Raw genomic sequence first — 24,783 nt, 5'->3', positions numbered from 1 at the left:
ACCTGAGAACTAATTTCTACTGCTAACAGGGAAAAAAAAAAAAATGTTGTAGTTAATGTTGACACCCTCAAAGGACAGAATCTTAATCAAGGATGTTACTTCCTGGTTGAATCGAAACAAAACTGGATGGCATCAGTATCAAAAAGCTGCCACCAGCACGCCACCACGCTGCTGATCCATATATTGGAGGATCAAAAATTCAATGATGACATATGCAGCCTGGATTCTGTTTGTCTCATGGATAGTACCCCAACGTCTGCTACATAAATTTATGTAATATCTGGTTCTTAAATGGCGTGAAGGTAAAGCTTGTCCTGCACCAGCTCAGCTGTGACTGAGGTTATCTGGAGACAGACAGGGCATCAACAAAATCAGTATAATTCATCTTTAGGAGACTTTCTGGACCACATTTTATGGTAAACCACTGTTAAGATATGGTTCGCTGCAGGGGCGATTCTAGGATCAGAGCTTTGGGGGTGTTGAGCACCCAAAGAGATGCCCAGCCAGGCAAGATAAACTTTACACGTCACGATGAGACTTCTTCCCTGTCTCTTTCAATCCCTGCATCCTTAAATGTCTCCAGTTGTCCCGAGTTCTCTATGACTGTCTCCTTGGTGCATTTAAACCCCTGTTCCTCCCTGTCCTTGTCATGTGTTGTCTTCGTCTCTGTTATCTGTCATCAAAATTTTACCATCTCTGTGCAAGTCTGCAAATTTCTTTATTAAATCATAAAATTCTTAAATTCATCAAGTCTCTCTGCCTGGGTCCTCGTCACAAAACATGACATCACTGTTTTGTACATTTTAACAGAATTGAATCCCCACATTTGTGAAAGAAAACCAGAACACTTTTTTGAAAAAAAAACCCCCATCAAATCTGATAACGGTTATTAAAGTGCTGCAAAAGAAGAATGGATTGGAATAAAAAAAAAAAAATACATATCCTAACCTACACCTTTTGTGTTGTAAGATTTATGAGTTTAATGCTTTCATAGTGGTACTTGGGAGAGCTTGACACTTTCTCAGGTGGTACACAGTGTAAAAAGTTTGAGAAACACTGATAAGCGTATGTGTGCTTTTGGAAAACATTTAAAGCTGCTGTACAGAATCTTTGAAACAAGCTTAAAACATTTTTAGAATATAAACAGAGCACTCTGCTTCTCTTTACAGCTCCTCACTCCACCAGGGCACCATTTGGCACTTTCTGATAGTGTGCAAATGTGATGTATGTACTGCGGCAGTCATACAGACAACTGGACGGTCCAAAAGTTGGCCTACCTATTACTGGCTGAGGTTTTAGTAGAGTTGTGGCTGAACTACATAAAAATATATCATTAATTTTAATCTCCCCAATCCATTATAATGTTATGTTGGAATGTTGTTAAAGAGGGTCAAAAATGTTTCAACCCAGTTTGTTTTGCAGATTCTGTATAGCAGCTTTAATATAGGGAGAACACAACTTCCATACTGTGTGAGTAAAATCAGGTTTTTTCTCTTTGTCAGTTTAACAGTTTCTGTTTTGCCTGTCACTGTTCCCTGTCTGTTTTCTTACCTGGTTCTTCCTGACCTTGTACTTTCTCCCTACGTTCCCTCTTTCCTCTCTCCCTCTTTGGACTGACAATCATACACAATTAGATTCAATTAGATGAAAAATTACATTAATATGAAAAAAATTCTATTAAGATCACTAACAAAAAGTCCTCTCTCAGTTTACTTTCAACCAAAAGGCAAATAACCAAACATGAACATCTAATAAAAGATATAAATATTGAAACACTGATCCAACATTATTCTTGATTGACGGATCATTTGATTTTACACTTTTATCTGAATGTGGCTCCTTTTTTTGAAAAAACTTCCTTATATCTATTATGAACCTGGCTGTCTTTCTGTACACAAACACACACACACACACACACACAGGAGTTATAAGGTTAATGGGCATCCAGTCAGTTAGCTAGTTAGTATCCATTTCAAACAGGACAGTGGTAACAACAGTAGGCTACGGACAATTTTAAGTTTTAGATTTTAAATAGGTTTTATACATTTCAATGGGAGCAACAGGACGGTCAAATGTCGCTTATTTTACTACAGAGCAGGACGGATTGTAGGGTAGCAAACATCGACGGAAAAGTTTCCAACACAGCAGGTTACCTGGGTGTAATGTTTTTCAGCTAAAAAGAAACATGGTCTGACTCCTACCTGACTATATAAAGAGTAACTGAAGGTTAAATGCAGCTAATATGTCTTGTTTTACGCCAGGCACTTACACCTCCACTCCGCTGCGTCTCAGCCACCATCCCTCTGGCAGCAAGGTTGCTAGAGCGCTGGAGAGCTGGAACAAACCATTTTTTTTGGGGGGGGATCTATACTTTTGTTGTTGTTGAATAATAAAAACTGGTCTGGCACAATAATGTATCACAAAGCACCATAAAGATCTCCCACTGTTTCTCTCTCATTTTGTTTCTTTTCATTTCATAATGCATATTTTCACAAGCAATTCAGCAAATTGCTTCTAGTCCATTCCCTGAATTTAAATACAGATGTGAGTTTGGAAGCAACAGAAATGCTTATTGAATATGGACAGTCAAAGATGGAAACAAAAGACATGCATCATCACACAGTCTGTGCTCAGATATGAAATTCATGTGAAATCCAGGTTAAATCAAGTGTAAAGGACCCTTTGGGAGGCTTTGTAGAAAGGCTGATGAAATCGCCTGACATGGTGTTCAAGGTCACATTGGATGATGATTTAAACGATTGGCTGTTGTAATCAGCCTGTTCTGAATAATCCACACATAACCTGTGTGTCACTGATAACAAATAGTGAACATAGTTATAAACGGTGTTGGTCAAGTTACTTGAAAAAAGTAATCAGTAACTAATTACTGATTACTTCCCCAAAAAAGTAATCCCGTTACTTTACTGATTACTTATTTTCAAAAGTAATTAATTACTTAGTTACTTTTTAAAAACACGATTTACAACCTGAATAGGTGATAAAGCGATAGATCTGTCAACCCAATTCTACTTTTTCTGCATAATCCATCATACAAAATGTAATCAAATGGAAAAGTCTCTTTTTTTAAACTTGTTTTATCCGTTTTAATCTTTTAACTTTATGCATCAAGCAAAAATTTTATTATATGCACCATTCTCTGACTTGAAGAAATTAGTTTAACATTTAAACCTATTTTCTGCACATTCCAGCACATAAAATAAAATATTTTTTGTGTTTACACTCAGTCTTTCAAATAGATGCAAGTAAAACACAGCAGAAAGTAAATAAAATCAAAGACTAGCAGTCCTGTTGCTCTATTTTCACCTGTAAAGCAGGAGTGGGGTAGGCGGAGGTGTGCTCTGGTGCCGGTGTGGCGCAGCGGTCAGTGGAAGAATCCGCGAGTTTCTCTGTGAATTTCCCATTACGTTGTTGCGCACTCGGAGCTTGTTTAGGGGTTTTTTTCGGTGTAAAAAGAAGTTTTCTTCCCAAGCACAACGGACGCTAATGTTTTTGTCACTTTTTATGGAATCAAACTCAAAGTAAGGTCAGTACGCTCATACTCTCTCCGCACTCGATATATTATCCATTGTTGATCTGCAGACAGCTGTTGTCACGAACGTCTCACTCGCTTACGTCACTGTCATGAGACATTCTCGCAAAAAAATCACGGTTTTAGTAACGCAGTAACGCAGCGTTCCTACGGGAAAGTAGGGGTAATCTAATTACCGTTTTTGCAATAGTAATCCCTTACTTTACTCGTTACTTGAAAAAAGTAATCAGATTACAGTAACGCGTTACAAGTAACGCGTTACTGCCCATCTCTGGTTATAAAGTGATTATCCCTGAAACATATTTGAAGATTATTGGCATAAATGAAGGTGATTAATTCAGTTTGATTTTTATCTGTGCACAGCTATTACAAACCATCCATAAAGTATTTTTATTATTTCTATGACTGACAGGGCTTATGGAGTGGTTGTTGATATGGTTTATAACTCGAATACAGTATGTGGACGCTGAAATCTATTGTTGTAGCTTGTACATATTGGTGTTACAGTTATTTCATTTCGGCTGCAAAATGCAAAGTCAGCATTGGCTAAGCCAATAAGCGAGCTGTAAAAAAAGACTGTAAATGCAAAGTCAGCGGTGCTGCTACAAACAGCAGGTGTGTGCATCTGTGTGTGTGTTTATGTTTTTTCCCATTGACTGCTACTGACCTGTGAAGATTGACTGCAGCCAAGCTTACTAAAGACAGCACATAATAGATATCTGGGCAGCTGTGATATCTCACTTGGTGAGTGGAGCAAAATATATTGGTCTGTTGTTGTGAGAGAAATGAGATCTGAATGTATGTAGCCACTCAAAAAGCCCCATGAGTCAACGCTGCTCAGCCCCCTGGTTAATACATAGGAATGACGACATTTTCCTGTCCTACCACAAACACACCTCTTACCTATCGGGGCATGGACACAACACCTCTGGAGGTGTCCTGTTGTGACTGGCAGAGGGAAGCTGGCTCTGGGAGGGGGTCCTTCATAGATCAGGCTTGTTTAGGTGCAGCGCACAGTTGCTCTATAAGGTTATGATATGGGAAGTTTGGAGGCCTTGGGGTGTTTTGCTCTTCTGCATTTTTCTATATATGAACCATTCCTCAGTGGGCTTTGTAGCATCACCCTGCTGTGGGAGACCACTGCTGAGGGGGAGTGCTACAGCCATTGGATGGAGATTTTGGCGTACAACAGTCAAAGATATTATTATTGACATTTTTTCCTTGTAACATTTAAATTCTCATTGTTTTTTTTGTTTTTTTTTCTTTCATCTTACCAGGGTCATGGTTGTTGCTGATGTCACTGACTCATCTTTCCTGGTATCTGTTGTTTTTACTTTCATACCATTCATTGCAGTCATAGTTTGTTGTGACAATTCTATAGAAGTAATTTACATTTAACGCGAACAGCTTTGAGCACTAACTGAATGGGGCTTATTAATCTGTATTTAATCTGCAAATGGTGTGGACATGGCTTGTTTTTATGGGTCAACCAGAAGCATGGGACTTTCAAACCCACATGCAAACAGGTAGAGATGCACACACTCACTCACACACACCATATTTGAAAATGTGTAAATTATTATTATTTAAATATGATCATGTGACGATGCATTGAGATGATAAAAGTGTGCATTTAATATCTGTCATTCTTTTTAATATAGCAAATCCTGCAACACCCACACACCTTCACTTGCTTCTATCTTACACACACACACACACACACACACACACACACACTCAGAACTCCCAGTTATTTTTCATTATAATGATCCAAAGTTAGCTGGCAGTCTGGTGGCTGAGCTGAAGCACTTCAGCATTTCTAAATGCAACAGCATTTCATTAGGATAGCTAGGCCACATCATCATGAATACTGATAAAAGGGAGGAAGAAGACGCCAGCCTCCCTCTCTTCTCCCCTCTCCCTGTCAGGCTAAAATTAGAACTGCATTAATTGATTCTAGTAGGTGATGTAGCTCATGTAGTAGGTGAGGAACGTGGAATTTTATTAACAGATTTTGTAGCTTTTTTACAGACTTGCTTTGAAATGGTTGTGTCTTGGTTGCGTTCACTGTATCTTAATGCAGTCTGTGAGCTTTGGAGGCAGATTCTCTGTTTGAAGGGGATCGTTAACAATTCTTGTGATGGAGCAAAAAAGGCCCATACTTCAGAGCCGGATATATAAATTTCTCATTCATTTTGTTGCTTACATCTGATGACATCCAGAGAGGTTTCAGAGCAAACTCTACTAATGATTGGAATATGGTTAAAAACTACAGAAAGACAGCACACCTTGTTTCAGGGCTATTTCATCAAACTTCTTTTTGGACCCTTTCATGTCATGCAGTGCTTTGGTTTACGGAGTATGTCCTTGCTTCCAGGGTGTCAAATTCTGCTATTTTGTCAAACCTGCAGCAGTCTTCAAGATATGCTGAAGGTTCTTTTTTTTTGTTGAATCTGTGCCGCAACGGTTACAGCACACTCAGTCAGGAGCCCTTGGTATTACTTTTCAAAACAATCCTTCATCCAATATGAAGAGTTGATGTGACTGAACACATCTGAATCCAAAATACCTTCTTATTGCAAACCTAACCAAAGAACAATTGAATTAAAGCAAAACAAAGTACAAAAACAGGGCACCAAGATGGTTTCCTGGTTGACAGACTTTTAGTTTATGCTGCCACTGACTGTTAGCTTTTGCCACCAAACATCGCATCTTTGTGCCAATATCTGGCAAATCCAAAAGACTCGGCGGCTGGAAAAGGTTCAGCGGTTTAAATGAGCAGCACAGGTAAATACAACAGGTCAATGTTTGCAGCAGGTTCAGGCTTTAAAAATCAAACTGCAGTAAAATCCAAATATTCACTTCCCACGAGTTTCAGTACTGGCAGGTTTCTTCAGATGTCCATGAGCTTGCAGGTACAGTCAGTAAGCAGTCAGTAAATTGAAGTTATTTAATAAAAAAAGGATACTGTACTCATAAATGTTAATACACAGGAGCAGGTTTGCGGTTTCTCTCCGCCTTATTTGAATACACTCCCCAGCACAGACATGTCTGTTTTGACTAATGGGGTTTTACATATATCTTTAGCCACATGTGTAAAATGCCATTAGTTGGATTTTGAATTCACGCCTGTACCTACAGATTGTGGGAGGGGTCCCCTTCACCAAAAATGCAAAAGAAAGAGAAAATTGAACCGGCGTATTAATAAAATGTCTTCCTCTTCCTCCTCACCTGAAACATCATCTTCTAAACTGAAGTCAGAAAAAATGAAAACATGCATAAACGTGCTTATTTATATCTGATATTGTCACAATTATTTACAACCAGCAGATTAGACATGCAGGATTTTCAGACAGCTGTGTTACGACTGTTGTCGTAATTATAATATGTAAATTTGAGTGTGCGGGTGCTCCTCCATGATTGGTGCATCCAGGGTGGATGGATCGTACTGATTGGCTAATGACCGGGAGGCAGCGCATAAGACGACACCGCCAGGGACTGCCAGGTCATTCATCCTCGGCCAACCCAACCGGCAGACCGTGTGTTCACTGTTTCACTATGTTGGTTTAATGTAGGAGCATGTAGGGGTGGCCCGAGTTTTTGTTTAATTAGTTTTCTCCTGTTTTGGTTAGGTAGGGAGGAAAGTAATTGTCGTTTGGTTTAGTTCTTTTGACTGGTAAGTTGTATTTACTCCTGAGAGAGGCTACCTTTTGTTTGTTGTTTTGGCCTTGGGTTCACCCCGAACTTATAATTCGCTCCCTTCCTTTGTTTAAATTCACTCATTGTAAATAAATCACTGTCACAAAGTATTAATTGTGTGACGTGCTGCTTGGGGTTGGACGGGGATGGATCACCCTTTATGTTGTGGTCTGGCCGCGCCTAGACGGGCCATAACAACTGACAACAAGAGTCAGAGTCCAGCATTAGATCCACTTTAAAGAGGTTAACAGAAGCAAAACCAGCAACACTTACTGACAGGAAACCTCAGCATATCCTCAACAACTCACCTCAGTATTCCTGTCATTGGTCAGACGTGAGCTTCACTGACTCACTGAGCCGTATCGGATCCTTTGGGAAAGTTTTACAGCCTCCTACAGAACAAATAAAGGTGGATGCCTCTCACTCAACATTGGCAACTAAGGTAAAGAGAGAGGAAAAACTCTGAGGTGGATCTGCAGAGAATTCAAACAGCAGCAGAAAAATGCTTGCAGATTGGTTATGTTAGATACATTAGATGTTTAAAAACGTCTTTGTTCAGCGTGCCTCTGTAAAGCCTCATAGAGCTACTAGCGTGGCTGCAGCCTCTATTTATATTAAAGAACTGGTATGAACTTAGCTTATCATTCTTGTTTTCCTAAAAATAAGATGACAGTTGAATCAGTCTGTTAGAAAAAAAAAATAGATCCATCATTTCTCTCTAAAATCCCTGTTCTCATTCCCAGGGCATCAAATAATGCCGATTTGTCAAACTGGGTGGTGGGTCACATTTGCTCACAAGGTGTCCTTTTGCAGCAGTGTGTGATGCCCTGGGTCTGCCCCCCTGGGAACACCTGCATTTCAGAAAAGTCCCAGAAGTGTCTCTCTGCTGCACTTCACTTAAAATACTGCCAGCACTATTTTTTTTCCCAAGAAGCCATGTCAAATGGACAAAGCAGATGAGGAGGGCAGGGAGACCATAGAGAATTGAGTCACTTTTCAAAAATAAAAAGACCTTCTGTGCTCTAGGTGTGATTTAAAGCTTTGTGAAGGACAAGTAATCTGCCAACGTGAAGGGTTACTGTTGTGAAGGGATATGTTTTCATCTTATTCCAAACCTAATTACACAATCACACACCCAAAACAAAGACAAATCAATAAGTTTTAAAAAAGGTAAAACACAAAGATCCAAACCATTTTTTTCTCCGGGGTGGTAAACCTGTAACCTTCTAACATGGACCTCGTAAGTCTCTTAAATTTCACTGGGTGTCTCAGCAGACATCTTGTACATAGCAGTGGGACAGTGGCAGCACGGTCCGTAATCAGGTTGATGGCTAACAGTTTCTCTCCACCTGCAGTCTGCAGTCGGCTGCAGATTGGTCCTTCTTGATCAGTTTATTCAGTCTGTTGGTTGCATCGGCTCCGGTGCCGCTCTCTTAGCAGACTGCGTACATTGCACTGGTGAAATATTTCCACCGTCTGCTGCACATGTTGAAGGATCTCATCTTCCTCGGCAAATAGAGTCGGCTCATCCCCTCCTTATATATAGCCTTGGTGTTGATCTTCCACTTCAGTATGCTGTCAGTGTAGACACCCACATTCTTGTAGTCCTCCACAAAATTGACATCCTCTACTGGAATGCATGGAAACCAACCAATATAATTAAAAAACCTTCATCTGAATTTACATTTCTTCCTTTCTAATGCCTGTTTTTACCATTAATTTTATTTTAGTCACTCAAAGATTGCCACGTGTATCATACTCATCTGTATTTTCAAATAAATCATGATCACATCCTGGTTTTTGGTTTTATTTGTGGAATGAATTTTTTTCTCCCCTCGCTTAAAACTCTCCTGGCTTAGAGTGTCAGCTCCACGTGTGAAAGGTCAAATGAAAACGTAATCTGTCATGCATTTATGTGAGCATTTTCCTTTTTTATGAGCTCATCGAACCTCTACATCCTAAGTATTCAGCCAAAGATTCTTTAAAAAGCTTTGAGTGAAGCGTAACACAGCTGCTGCTCTGCTCACATTGCTGACAGGTACTTAAGAGAGGCATTTATTTCTCATTCAGTGGATATCAAGCTCATTCAAAATCTACACCCTTTTCCCAAGGGTGGTAGATTGGTAGTCAAGTGCAGCCCTGTTTTCATCATGCTTTCAGCACAGCGCTGCTTGCCACAGCTGCCAGCACTCCAGGTACCTTTTTCCATTTTTTTTGAGCGACTGGCTCACTTCTTTAACTTCACCATGTGTCAGGCTTTTCAGAGCCTTTCAGTTTCCAAGGGTAATGGGTGGGAATAACAACAATTCTAATTGTGGTTGCCAAATCTTAAAATAACAAGTCTTGTAAATGTGTCCTATTTTATTATTTCATTAAATGACTTTTTATTTTGTTTCTGCAAGAGAAAAAAATGCTTGTGAAATTCTATTTTTGATAAAAAGAATTCACCAGGAATTTTTAACATAGGGAGAACAGCCATGGGTGCAGGGTAAGAGGAATTTAGTCCTACAGAGCCACAGTAAAAAAAATCAATAATGCACTGAAATAAAAAGAGTTTTTCATTATATTTTATATATAAGACGTCGGGACAACCAGTACAGCCATATTTAGACATTTAACTGTTTTTAACAGTGTAATAAATTATCTTTCTGTAAGTATTGATGACATCTTGCACCACAAGCCACTTTACTGGGGCGTGGTACGAGAAGCTGCATAGAATTTCTGCAGCCACCTGATAGCAATCGCCACATTTATTGTAGCTATTGTTTGGAAATGGACACCACTGGGGGAAGAGCAGGCGTAAATAATTAGATTTGCCTTTTAACCGACTTCACTCCCATTCATCAAGGACAAATTTCCGAGCTCCTCGAGGTAAAAAGCAGCCAATTTTGATACAATGGCATTCACTGGAGGAGAACAGGCTCTATTTATACCTACATCCTTGTAAAACAAGCCTTTTCCCACTCAGTTGCCATTTCTCTATTTGCTATTTGGTCTGGTTTGAGCTAAGGAGGATTACTTCAACCTATTAACAGCCAACAGATTGTTGATAACTTGTTTAGGGTTAGAAGTGAGGGTGTGTTAAAATTCATGCTTCAACCTTTTTCTATTTGAGATAATCAAAAGGAATTCTTTTAAATGTAAGGGCAGGATGCATGTAAGAGATTTGATTTCAAAGGTAACACCTTCTAGTTTCTGAAAGCATAACAAAGCATGATTTAGCATGTTGCAATCTAACTGCTTTTAAGTATTTTTATTTCATTTTTATTGTCAACAGGAGATAAAAAGTATATATCTACGTATAGAATTATAGGTTGTCTGGTAACATAGTCTCAAAATAATGCGCTTTCCCCCTACACCTTATATTTCTACAAATACAGCTTTATTTTAATCCAGAATGCCAACACAGTCATGCTACAGTCACACTAAGTGGTCGGAGACTGAAGCACATTTTGCGTATTGTGGCCATGTTCTTGCCAGTTGCCAGTTTCAACGCATGTTTGGTGCTTTACAACTGCAATAAAATGGTAATCAAACAGAATGAGTCTACCATCAGTTTGCAATTGAATTGGGTTAAGTTAGCAGTTATGCGCAATCTGATTGTGACAATACAGAAATTAACAGGTGAATTTAAAATCTGCTGTCTACATGCACTGAAATTCACACTACTTACATTCAGAGTCCAGCCAGAATATCAAAGATTTAAATGAGAAATTCAGAAATTCCTTCACAGGAATTGACGTACTTGGTGAGTTGCAAGATGAGTTGCACTTTTTGGGGAAAACTAAATCAGAAAGATTGCAAAATGACAGCAATCTGTCTGCACCTGTAAATTAAAGAGCAGTTATTTGCCAACCAGATGACGATTGTTTGGAGACAGGTTGCCTCTGCACCTGTCACGCAAGTTAAATTGGTCGATCAGCGGTTAAAAGTACTGTGTGCTAAACCTGTGGGCAATCATAAGTAAATAAAAGAATAATTAAAATTTGATCTAATCACCAGTAGTTTTTCCTACTTGTAAGGAGGTAGCAGTGCTATTTTTATTTTAGTCTGTCTGAGGCAGTCGATCGTGGCATGGAATAAATGCATGCTAATTCATGTGCATGGATGCGGTAAGCCAAGGAAGAGAATAAGTCACTTACCTACAGTGGAGGGGTAAATCTGCCTGCCACTTCACAGCTCAATCTGTTTTGCTTTGCAGGTCTGTTTTGCTCACGTTTCCCTGTTTGACTGTGGAGTGACTCTATGAGATAAGGGTAGGACAGTCACATTTGCAGTAACTCTCATAGGTTCCTTTAAATCCAGTATCACATCATGTGTTTCACTTTTGCTTTAAAAAACAGGAATACCTGTCACAATGCAGAGGTAAATTTGTGGTTCGTGTCTTCTCTTTAGGAAACTGTGTCGTCCAAGAAGGACTAGTCAAATATAAATGGGAAAAGCCATTAACTGTAATAAATGAATGCCTTTATTTTGCACCAGCAAGAAAAATCTACTGTGACGTCAAGTCAGAGAATTTAATGAACCACACTTCTAATGAGTAACCACCAAAGACAAAGTAATTTCCTTTCCTGTGTAGACAAATTACCAATGCCAAAACAAGAGAACAATTGGTTGAATAATAGGCTGGCTGTTAATGAGTTCTATGGTGCCAGGCTTTCCTCAATCAAACTGAGCGACAAAAGTAATTTCAGTGAAAGTTTTAAAACTTTATAATGTCAGTATCTTGTGATGATTTGACTTTTTAGAAGCACGTGTCATGCTAATCCATCTACATATGGATTTTCTTGTGAATCTCATTATTTAAAAGCTAAAATCTTTCCCTCCCCGTTTTATGACCTTCTCTTTTAATCATGACTAAACAGCTTAACTATCCACCGCTGGCTATTAGGAACAAGAGTTATCTAATGCCAAACGACGTGTGTTAGTCCTTTTGGCAGAGATGATTTCTTTGGCATTTAAATATTATTTTATTGCAACAGAAAACATAAAAACAGGGACACAATATGCTGAGTTTTTAGGGCTTTCAAGTTTCCGCCTTGGGACACATCGCAAATGGATGTATCATAAACAATCTCACAAGATAAAGAGCCAGTGATGCATTGTGAAAAATCTTCAACAATGTCAAGATTTTAAAAAATAAATAAATATATATATATGAAAAATGGGAAAATTCTGTGTTTTCAAAACTTACAGCTTCTGAAAAGTGGAAGAATTTCAAGTGGCAGCTGTAATAAAACTACTAAGAGAAGCAGAGGGAGAATAGCAAATTAACCAGCACAAGTCAACAAGACAGACAACATAAGTCTACAGCTCTAAACTGCTTACACGTTAACAAGAAAGCTCTGATTTTACGAGGACCAAATTTCATTTTTTTTGTTCCCCGCCTATTTTGCACCTGCTAAATCTTTTGATGTGTGCAAATACTAGATAATTCGGAAAACCTAATTATCTGTCGCTGCTTTCATTTACGGAAAGCTGAGAGTGAGGCGACTGTGGCCTGGCTGACAGCCTCCGGGTGATGTGAAAGCAGCTCTATTGTGAGGCAGAAAGTGAGACTGTGGAGAGGATAAGCCGTGTTCATTCAGACAGGAGCTGGGATGCTGTGATGCAGCCTGGCAGAAGCCACTCCTCTGTGGTGTATATGCCTGCTGGAATGACATAACCTTGCTGTGCACTCAGCAGAGGCATGATGCCATCCAGCTACACAACGACCTGGGCTCCCTGCAAGGCGTCTAAGCTGGAGTGACATGACTTGCTGTGATAATACTGCCAGCAATCCCAACATAAGAGCATGATGGTTTTAAAATGGCTACAGCTGTCTGATACGTTTGACTGCCTCACTGCTGCATAGCTAACAAACCACTGAATCATATGTGGACCCCTAAACTGCATTTGTGTGTAGACCTGGATCAAAATCTCACTAATCCATCCAGGAATCTGTATGCAAGTGTGAGTCTGCCTATCTGGTCTTTGCTTTTGTCTACAATCATTCATCCAATCCACTTCATATTTGGTGGCTGTATTGCTGGGGACTACATTAAGTGCAGTGCCGAGATTGAGGTCGTTCAGCAGAGCAGCTCTTCTATTTTGGCTAAAAATGGTTCTCCTTTAGCAAAGTTTCCATTTTTTTGACAGCTGTCTGCTCCACTCTGCCTGGGAGGAAGGACACATGTGTCTGGCTGTCTGTCAGCAGCCCGACAGACAATGGAAAAAACCTACCATTTGTTAGATTCATGCTCAGTCTGGTGTCCTGGTAATCCTCACAACACCTCACCAAACCCAGAAACCCATCATCTATCGAACCAAACACACATCCCTGAGAAGCTTTCACCATTTATGCTATACAAAGAGTCCCTCCTGGAAGCGATCACTCCTGAGTCAAGTCAAAGGACCACAGTACTCCAAACTTGACTCTTTAGTCCCATTCCACTGAGAGCCTTTTTGAGCTTAAGTGGAAAGACTTTACAGATTTTTTTGCTGTCAATATACAGGTAAAGTTGATCAATTGTTTCATGCTATATGTGTTCTTTTGTGGACATTGTATATACCACTAGTTAATGGGATTGGACCCGTTTGTAACAGTCAAACTGCAACTCTGGCTTTGCCAGCAACTACTTCAGTGCAACATGTTTGCATGCTTGTGTTTGTAAAGCCACTTACTGACATTATACATTCAAGGTGATTTCCCCTTATCATTTATCACCCACCTGGATCCATTAGCATTAGCCCTGCTCTGTGTGCTTGGTTCATGTGCTTTGTGTTTATTATCAGCAACACTCTCAAATGTTTAATGGTTGTATCCTTATAACATTATTTGTGTGTCTGCTAGCTTTCATAGCAACCAATTACCCGCATGCAAGGTGTTTGGGGGACATTGGTAAATTATAACTACAGAAAATTACCAGTACACACACACACACACACAGACACACACACACACACACACACACACACAGACACTGATACACATAATGATACACAATCATCAATCACACCTTCAACAGGGACAAATTTCATTCAGATGAATGATTATGTTGTTCTAAAGCATGGTTTCTGTTTAGAGCAGGTCACAATCTCTCTCTGGTAAAATCTCATAAAGTGATACACAGCCGGGCCTCTAGCTAGAACAGGATCCGCAAGTGTCTACAAATGACTCAGGACTTCGGCATGGGCATCACAGAAACTGGGTCTGCACACATCCCAAGCCTCGCAAGAGCCTGCTTTATCTAATTTTAGGAACTGTAATCCAATTTTTAGAAATGAGATAAGAATTACATGGACCTTCCTGGCTAGATAAGTTGATATGAACAAATTGTAGACATGGAGACTGAGTGAAAATATGCCCTGAAAGGTCACCCTTCCAAATTTGATGGTACGTGGTCATCTTTGCTTCTCTGATACGGAGCTTATTGCAATAAATGCCCCTGCATAAGTCTAATAAATTTCCTTTCACATGAATAAACATTTTCACAACAGTAATTATTTAAAGGTCATTTTTCAGCATAACTTGATCCACCTGCAGAAAAGAAAAAAAGAGTGTTTTGATTAAGTAATGTCTAAATTGAAACGCTAAGTTTGTATATCACATGAAGAGAACGCAGGAGTGAAACAAGTATGCTATTTGTTGAAGTATTTGGCAGCTAGTTAAAAACACAGGAGAATCAAGTCTTAAAGTTACAGAGTATAAAATCTCACCGCTAGACATCTGAATTCTGTTTTCGTCTTCTTTCTTATCTGTCTTATCTGTCTTAGCTGTCTGTCCACTGTTTACCTCAGCTGTCAATGTCTGGTGAGAAATGTCTACATCCATTTACTTAAATATGAGCCGATGAGTCAGTGAAGCTCACTTGTGTCCAATTGCAGCGATGGTGAGGTGAGGTGTTGAGGCCTTTTCTGTCGGTTGGTGGAGTAAGCTTAGCTGGTCTTTGAAGTCTATCTTGTTTTCACTTCTTTGGTTATTAGGACTTTTTATCTTCTTCTTAGATAAAACACCGGTATGATTCCTTAAATCTTGAGTCTGAGCGTGCAGATGTGAAATAGAATTTGCCCCCATGGCTTGCTGATGCCTATGGCGTCTCTTCTCCTCCATCTTTGGTGTACTACATACGTGACAACATCCATCTCGACCATCGTATTCACAGACCAGTGTCCAGTCCTCTGTATTTTTAATGGATTTATTCTTTGTCCATAAAAAAATATCAGGGTGTTGTAAGTCATGTGTAAACACTAATAAATGTATATTTATGTATATTCTTTTTCTCTAATAAATTGACTGTACCTTGACTGATATTTGTTGTGAAAGGAGCAAATCAGGAGCCAATTTCAGGGCCTAAATGTAAACAATATTCATATATCTGACAGATAATTCATTGTACAATGCAGAAAAATAACTTCTGTATTTAGATGTGACATTGATGCATTTGAAGCCATGCTGCATATTCCTCCCAAGTACAAGGGAGTGATGCTAGTTTTATAGCTCTGCAGGGCAACAAGCACCAGTGACCATCTGTCCACAGGCAGACTGTCACGCTCGAGTATCTGCATTTATGTAATGCTGTGAGACTTCATCCATCCCAGTTCTAAAGGGCTAACACGATTTAATTCAAAATGTGAAGAGTTGCTTTAGAGTGTAGATAAAATAAAAGGATAAACAAATGTCCACACACTCATAGTGACACAGCAAAGATTCATAGCTCAAATTTTGGTTTCACTGGGATATAATGCAAATGTAATTAACTTTTCCATTTCTGCAAATTGAAAGATGGGTTAGCTGACTTTATGTTTTTAAGAGAGATTGTAGCTCCATGTCTTTTTTTTTTACTTTGACAACACAAATGAAGTAAACTTGTTGCAAAAAATGCTTTATTGTTTGGATTATTCAAAGCTTAATGTTCTGCACTTTTGCTTTTTTCTGTGGGACTGTTGTTCTCTTAAAAAGGTCAGTGAAGATTTTAAAATTCATGGTAATTCAAATCAAATAGCAGTTTGTTCTACTTATTGTGTAAACAGCCTCTGGTATCAGAAGAGCGGAACAAAATCTTTTGACTAACTACTGAGAAAAATTGAAATTTCTAAAGGGAACTGAGGTTTTCTTTCTCCATATTCACTTACTGAGAAATAAAACAAGCTCTTTGTTATGTCTGCTATAATCCCACCGTTTCAGAAAAGAAGCTCGGGGGACCATGAGTCAAAGTTTTGTCTTTGTCAAACTGCAGTTTCAAGGGTCAACGTGTTCACCCTCAATCTCGTGAGCCGGTTCTGTTGATTTGTTGTCAGAAGATTTCTATATTGTCTTTGCTCCCAGGCCCATTGCAGACAACTCTAACCTGAGATGTTTCCAGCGCAGCTACTTTGGAGTACGATAAGAGAATATAAGTGTCGGTGATCAAAGGCTTGAAGCTGAATTTTGGAGTTTGTTGTCAGCCTCTTCTCTTGGTTAACCATCAAACACTGATGTTCAACATTTCCACTGAACTAAATCCACCACAGAAAATACAAAGATATCAGTTTCTCCACCTAAAGTTTCCTCTAAAGACCAATTAAAATGCTCAGAATGCACTTTAAAGCTGAAGGATCCTTGAAATAATTTGCAATGAATGGTGACATTTTTATTGGTAACAATGGTTCCAACTATGATTTTTTATCAATCTACTATCAGTTTAAACAGGAAACAGGAGGAACGATTTGTTGAACAAATTTATTTTATTTTTGTTTTTAGTCATTTGTGTTATTTCACCAAAATATGGTGGGCTTAGAATGTTTTTTGGGTTTTTTTTAAAAATTTGCTTAAAAATGTAACAGCAAGTGTTTCCACCCCCCTGTGTTAAGTAAGTGCTTCAAATGTACTCAATGAAAAAACCATAATAACAGAAACCAGTCAAGCAAACTTAAACTATTTCTTATGCCTTATGTAACCCAGTTGTGTGGAGCTGCTTGACAACATGTCTTTTTAAAGTTAACTCAATACAACTTTGTTGCTTTTCGTGTAATCTTTCGGAGTAACCTATGGCTAACAGACTGATAGCAAATTCAGTATCTGAAAAATCTTTTGACAAAATGAACAACCAGGGCAGACAGGCAGATCATGGACAAACCTGCAGTTTCTGGGATATTTTGACAAGATTTGTAGGCCACAAATACAATATCCTTTGTATTGTACGTGTAGATGAAACTTTCAGGCTACACATCCCTTTGAAAACACCCAAGTTTGGCGTGAAGTTCTGGTGAAACTCTCAAGCTAAAAGCAAATTTTTTGTATAAAAATGATTGAGTTGAGTTGAGAAATTCTTTTATTTGTCGGTTGCACTTGACAACAACTGAGATGACAGACCTTGCCGACCGTACATACAATAAAATCATAACTAGTTAGAACATTGCAGAATATCTATCATAGATAAAGAAAACAGTTTAGCTAGAGCTGCTAAAAGAAGCATTCCAGTATAAAGCATAATGGGGTCCTAAGGTTAGTGCCAACATCAATTGGTAACCATTTAAATGAGTAGAAGAAGTAAACTGTGGCTTTTGCTTCTATAATTTCAATTATGCCTAATATAATCTGAGATATGATATTTGACATGTTATCTATCATACAATTCTTAACTTCACTAAAGGTGACAGGCTGCTCAGTTTAAATAGAACTAATATACTAAGTGAAAAAACACATGAATATCAACCAAAGAAAACAAAGAATAACTGATTTACATAAAACATCTATGTAAATAGTCAAAATTTTTACTATTCAAAGCTGTTTAGATCATTCAAAGCTGTTTAGATCAACCTATTTGCACACATATTCATGAATCATTATATCCTGTGCACTTTAAACGCTTCGTCTAATCACATATGGCCAATTTAGAAACACAAATAATGTTACATGCATGTCTTTGGACTGCATGTATGCAAAGCACACATTCCTGTGTAAACAGACTTTTTTCCCTCTTTGCATGAAACACATAAAAAAATAGAGAACTCAAAATAACTCAGAGCTAAATTTTCCTTTTGAGACCATGAGAGACTAAACCGATTCAAAACGTGATTTCATCGATAAGCTTCTGAAGTCACCTGATTTTCAGTTTTGGTGCAAACATACAGATTCAGCTCACCTTAAAGAACCGTTTAAGCTCCTTTCTCTTATCCTAAATTGAGTGCACCCCATCTTAAAACTCATTTAATTCCAATCCACAAAAGCAGTGGAGTGACCTCTGTGCTCAAGCTAAATGTCGACTTGATCAAGCAAGCGCCTGCTTTCAGATTGGGCCATGAAAGCAAATTCACTTTGACCCTGTGTGTTCCCTTTCCATTTCCCAAACACAAGATCTGTACCTATGACACAGCTACTACCATCTCTCATCTCTGATGCATTAAGCATCTTCTTGAAAACTCTGCAGCATAACTCTCTGTCATAATATCTGAAATACTTTTGTTTGCAGTAAATTCACCCACACCTAGAAACTGTTAAACAAAAAGAGCATGTTGCCAAAATGTTCCATTCAGCAGTTATAGGAGGTAATACGTTCCTGTAGCTGTCAGTGTTTTAATGACCATTTGTAGTAAAGCACCCCCTGGGTGTACGGCTGCTGATTACAGTATGATGTATCTCAATTTTTATTAAGCTGGTCGGTCTTATAGGAAGCTTGGATGAACACGGAGCTTTGTATTGAGAAATTACATTAATCTACTGCTGCTGGCACAAATAAAGATAACAATACGTATCTGAAGAACATTATCAGAAGTATTGTGTGGCTGTTGTGCTTACTTTTACACTGAGAGCGAAATTTTATAAAGCTATGCAATAAAGTCTTCATTCTCTCTTTATCCAGTTTATCAACTTATGGTGAAAAATAACAGGACGGATGGGTTTCATTTTTGGCATTTTCCCTTTTTTGGATAGTGACAGAAAGGTAGTCTGACCTCAACATCAGGGGCAAGACCCCCTGATGTTGAGGACAGCACTCAGGCAATGTAATAAGAAAATGAGCTCTTATTGGTCAACTGCAAAAATGTAGGAAACAAAAAATAAAGGGACAAAACCAAAGAGAAACACAAGTGTGTATGTAGGGTAGGGGACAAATTACACAAGTTGACACAGGTATGAACAGGGTGGAAACGATTCATGTGTGGCAATCAAGAGAAGATTAAAGACACAAAATAAAAGCACAACAAGGAAAAAACAAGGAAAAACAATCACCAAAAAAAAAAATAGGAAGAAGGACACATGAATATACAGACAGGTTAGGGAGGCAAAGACAGGACATAAGAAGATGTAACAATTAAATGAAAACAGTCATTATTTGATTTTAGCCCAGAATCCAGATAGCACACAACACAACATACCTTGACTCTAATGCTAAACCACTTAACAGTGACGCTCCAGGGAACCGATTTAGTGAAGGTCTTTAAACATCTGGGTTCGACCATCCAAAAAACTCCAGAAGTGCACAAGAGGGGTGAAGAAGAGAGTGCAGGCAAGGTGGAGTGGATGGAGACAAGGGTCAAGGGTGATTTGTGACACAACGACAGAAGCAAGGGTGAAAGCAAAGGTTTACAAGATGGTAGTGAGACCTGTTAGGAGGCCATCTGTAGGTTTCTGATCTGAAAGTGTATTGTATTACCTTAGAATTACATCAAATTTTCATTTAAATTTTAAATCAATATTTCAACAAAAAAATGGTCATTGAAGCAAATAAATACTCATGCAGTCAAATTCATGGACCAGACAAGGAAAATTCAGTGAGACAAACTGTTCATCTTCAGCCTCATCCTGGCTCTCGTTGTAAAAACAAACAACATAATTTTGGAGTTGTGAAAAGCACAATTTCTGTGAGAGCAGATAAACAAGTGTGTTATTGCTTAAAGAGGGGCTTATGCAAAGCAAGAATTATCTGGTCCTGTTGTGGATTTTGTAGCTCGAGATGTTATTTATGCTGTGAAAGCAAACACTGCTGCTTCATTTCAGCTTTAAATGATGTAATGAAAATGCAACATTATAAAAAACAAAAAAACAAAAAGTACAACTTTCCTGTTTTGCACTCTCAATCAGATTCATGTACTGCTAAACATGATCTTTAGATACAGCGTATTAAGGGAGGCGTGATATGCCTGAAGTGTGAGGAAGTCTGTGAGGATGATGCACGAGGTGACCTGAGTCCCTGCTAGTCCAGTGCCAGGACCCAGAATAATGACTGCTTAAAGCATTTATACAGGGCATGCACAAGCCTGTGTATGAATGTGTGTGTGTATTTATAGTTGACTAAATAAGTGTGCAGTACTTAAATTGGCACCTCTGGGCACTTTCCATGGGTGACAGGGTGCAGGCAGAGGGCAGCAGGGTTGGGCCTGCTAGTTACAAAATTCCCTGCCACATAAGGGCAGGAAGCAGTAACTAAAGAAACAGTGAACAGGGGAAAACTGATTCTTATGCTTTAAATATTATAAATTGAACTCTGGCACAAAAAGAAAAAATGTAAAATCGTAATTTTTTTCCTGCTTTGCTTCAGCTGAACATAAATAAATAAAGGTCCTATTTTTGAACACCATCTACATTAAAACGCTTTCAAGAATCAGAGTAACTCTATAAAGTGTTACACTTTAGTCTGGTCAATTTTACACGATATGCCCTCTTAGCTTGTGGAGGACATTAAAAATGCCTGCTTATACATACACATTTCATAAAAATAGATTTTCACCAAGAACCTACCTTTGGAGTCAATTTCAGGTAAACCTGCCATCCTTTGCCTCTTCTCCTGCATTCTGCCCCTTTTTTTTATCTACTTTTCACAGATCCACCATCTAGTAAAGGCAAAAAAGGGAGTTTTTCCTCATTTTTATATTTTCCTCATATTTATCACGTTAATCTAAGATTATTTATGGTAACCTAAAATTGCTCGTGGACATTTTTTCCCCTGAACTAAAGACTTCAACATTATAACTTTACTGTTTATCTCTTTTGAACATTTTTTTATACTTTAATATCAAAGAACTATGAAATGTTTCTCCCACTGGGAAAAATGATGCTACATCTTCAACTTACTGAGTATTTTGAAATTTTGAGTTACGTTACCAAACCACATACACACCTGATATGCTAAGTCTGCTTTGCTAGGCTGCCTTCCGGGCCTCCTTGTAGGTGATTTGTCATGACAGGAAATGCTCAGTTGAAACAGAAGCTTCACAAGCTATTCCACTTTAACTTGTACAGTGCCTGCGCTCTGGAGCCAACTCACCTATGTGAAATTCTAATTATTATTTATTAATTTTTAAATTAGCGTTTACATTTTCATTTACTTTTCTTTTGGGATATGTAAAGCCTGTAAATATGGAAACGTGGGGAGTTTGAAAAATTGAAGAAGACCCAGTTACCTAAACGAGAAAGTGAACCAGGAAAGCACCGTATAGCATACAGGTAAGGCAGTTCGTTTCTACCTTTGCTGTGTTTGGTCTTGAAGTGTGTGTTTTAGTGAATATTTATTACTGAGCGAAGTAGAGTGTGACGAGTGTTTCCTTTACAAAGTCATGTTTTTATATAGAGAAGTGAGCTGGCGGCTGGTTTTGTGATAAGCCTGCTGTTTTTGGTAGATGTCGGAGGTTGCCATTGCATTCATTCTCTACTGGGATACAGAGTATGGAGGTAAATGTTTGCAGCTTCCTCTAAATGCACTTTGTGAATGGATATTGGCTGTGTTCATCATTTATGTGTCAGGTGATATAGCTGGCTGGTTGTTGCTGCTCTCTCAAATGTGTTTTATGGCTAATATGGCTGTGTGATATTCCACTAAATTATACTGCTGCCAATCTAAGTGCATTGTGTGTATTATTATTATTATTGATATTGAATGAGTCTCTTGTAGCTATTCGGCTCATTTTTCTTCTGCTGGCTGCCTGGCTTGTGACATATGTGCGTTTGTGCTTCTCGTTGTTGCCATTATTTTGAGGGGTTTCCTTTTGTCTCAGAAGAAACCAAGTTTGAAGCATCAAGTTATAATCAAAGTGTGTTTTGTGAGAGGGGAAAAAGTTTTTGAATGTTATTTTCTTAAAAAGACTTCAGGAATCACATTCGTCTTATAAGCTGGACCCATATTAGGTTATTTATTATTTAATACTGCAGTCAGTGCAGTGTTTATAGGATCATTATGACTTTCAACTGAAAAAATAGTCTTCAACATAAACACGGCATTTGCAAGAATATTTTCATCTTTTTAGTTCAATTACAACTGAGCGTTTCTCTCAAACTCATGTTTTCTCTTGCAGACACAGGGGGTGCATTTAAACATAATATTTTTAACATGCCAGAATTATATCCTGTTTGACATAACACTTGTCACGGTCATGGTTGTGGCAGCGGACCCCAAATGTAGGCCAAGGCAGGCTGCAGGGGTGAAAACTCAAAATGTACTTTTAATGATCATTTGGGGTACAGTCCAAACATAACACAGTCTAGCAGTGAACAAAATCCAGTAGGAAGTACACAGAAGATGAGGAACATAAACCAACTAGACACATCTCAGGAAGGGTTAACTAATGCGCTGACAAAGAAAGAGGGGAAACTAAAGCTACTTAAACTCAAGGAAGTTATAACAGCTGCAGAAAACAACAGAGGTGCAAGCAATTGGGGAAAGTAACACTAAACTAACTAAACCAATAAACACACAAGACAAAGGGGTAACAAAATAAAACAGGAAGTAACATGACGTTCACTCTGGTTTCCACATCTGCAAACCTCCAGACAGAAAGGTAGGCAAATGTTTTATATGATCACCTGGCTCTTTGGTTCTCACTTATTCATGACAGTTTCTTTTCATGAAGGAGTGTGGCAGCTCCACAGTATCGGCTCATCATAACAGTTGCGTCACAGGTTCCAAAGCCAACACGCCGCGAGCTAAACATTTCTTCACAGATGACCCGCATATCAAGGTCTTGTAGCAGGATGATACAGACAGTAACTCCAGTGCATGCAGATCAACAAGTTCAAGCAGGGAATTCTGATGTGGAGATTTTGATGTAACTGTAGATAGAGTTTTGCTGCTATCAATCCTTTGCATTTTCTTTTTTGATTTAGCATGCAACTACACAAGCCTTCCTACACAATGTTAGGTTAGGTTTAAAGCACTAAGGTATTGAAAAAAAGTACTTTTATGGATGTGTATAGGTGAATGAGGCTTCTAATAAGAAGGTGATTTGAGTGCTCAGAGTAGAAAAGCTCTATACATGTACTAGTCCATTTAACATTTAAAGTGCCAAAGCCATCGAATGGATGTTTTTGGTGCTGGTGGCCATTAGTAACCTCAAGCAACCACCCATCAATTGCTGGAGTAGTAACATTTTCCCATAGCAATCAGATGTTTCAAGGCCGGGGTCCGGGGTCTAGGCCACAAGGCATTAACTTGCGGTAGTTTATGCTTGTTGCCATATGGAAAGACCATGCATGGATCAAAGTAGGGTTGGAATTGCACCAGGATCATCGCCCCACCTCTACTTTGACAGCAGAGATAGAACCACGTCATCGCTGCTGAAATAAAGTATTTCAAGGACTGACAGTGAAAGCATATTTTTCATTGTATTATTGTTTCCACCTTCCACTGTTTCAGGATGCAGCATTAAAGTCAGTCGTTACAGGTGAGGATATGTAGACTGGACCCAGGTTATGATATTGTATGCTTCCTTCATGCATGACAACCTCACTGTTATCTTGGAAGTGGCCTACAGATGTTTTTTTGTGTGTGTGTGTGTTTCATGACAAATACTGATTCTTGTCCCTGTTTCATTTTTCATTCATGCCATGCTTTAAAAGATATTTCAGCAGTATGGCTATATGACATATCATAATTACATCTCCACTGCTGAGCTGCCTTTCTACCGTTTGCTGCTGCTACACTCAGCCGCACACCTTAAGATCATTTCCATGTACTGATGGTTCTCTTCTGCTTATCAATGCTAGGTAAGGCCTCACAAGGAGAGATCGTCTGCTCCAAGCCATATATTTTTGTGATTTTTAATATGCATAATGGAATAATTATCTTCTGCTGAATATCTGTTGGAGTGCTGAGTGTAGATTTATACATCTAATTTCACTTGGCTGGAGGTGGTATGTGGGGGAATGGCCACACTGCAGCTTGTGCAGAGCCCTAACAGAACATTTTCTACATTACAGCTGCTTCTGAATCTGGGTGTAATGAAGTTTCAGGATGAAGTTTTGCCTGACTAAAAATCACTTGTGCTGAAAACCGAACAATCCTTGGCGCACTGTAGCCATAAGACTATCTTGCAAAACTGAGATAAACAACGCCGCATATCATCACATTTTTCATTAAGTGTTAATGAGACACTGTGGCCTCTCAATCACGTATTGTATTTGGAAGATGTTATGTTGTCATAGAGATGAAGAAAAACATCCTCTCATGGTGGGATAGGGGCCAAAAAGGTGAAGGATTATAAAGCTGTGCTGATGCAGATTGGATTACTCTATTATCCAGAGCCTCCTCATTTTCCCAGGAGATCGTACACGTTTCTAATCCTCCAAGGCTGTTTTTCCCTCC

Source organism: Perissodus microlepis, chromosome 15 (genome assembly GCF_051167445.1).
Source record: "Perissodus microlepis isolate ML-2025 ecotype Zambia chromosome 15, ASM5116744v1, whole genome shotgun sequence".
NCBI classification, from domain to species: Eukaryota; Metazoa; Chordata; class Actinopteri; order Cichliformes; family Cichlidae; genus Perissodus; species Perissodus microlepis.
The sequence above is the reverse complement of the archived record's forward strand: the minus strand, read 5'-3'. Positions refer to the sequence as shown.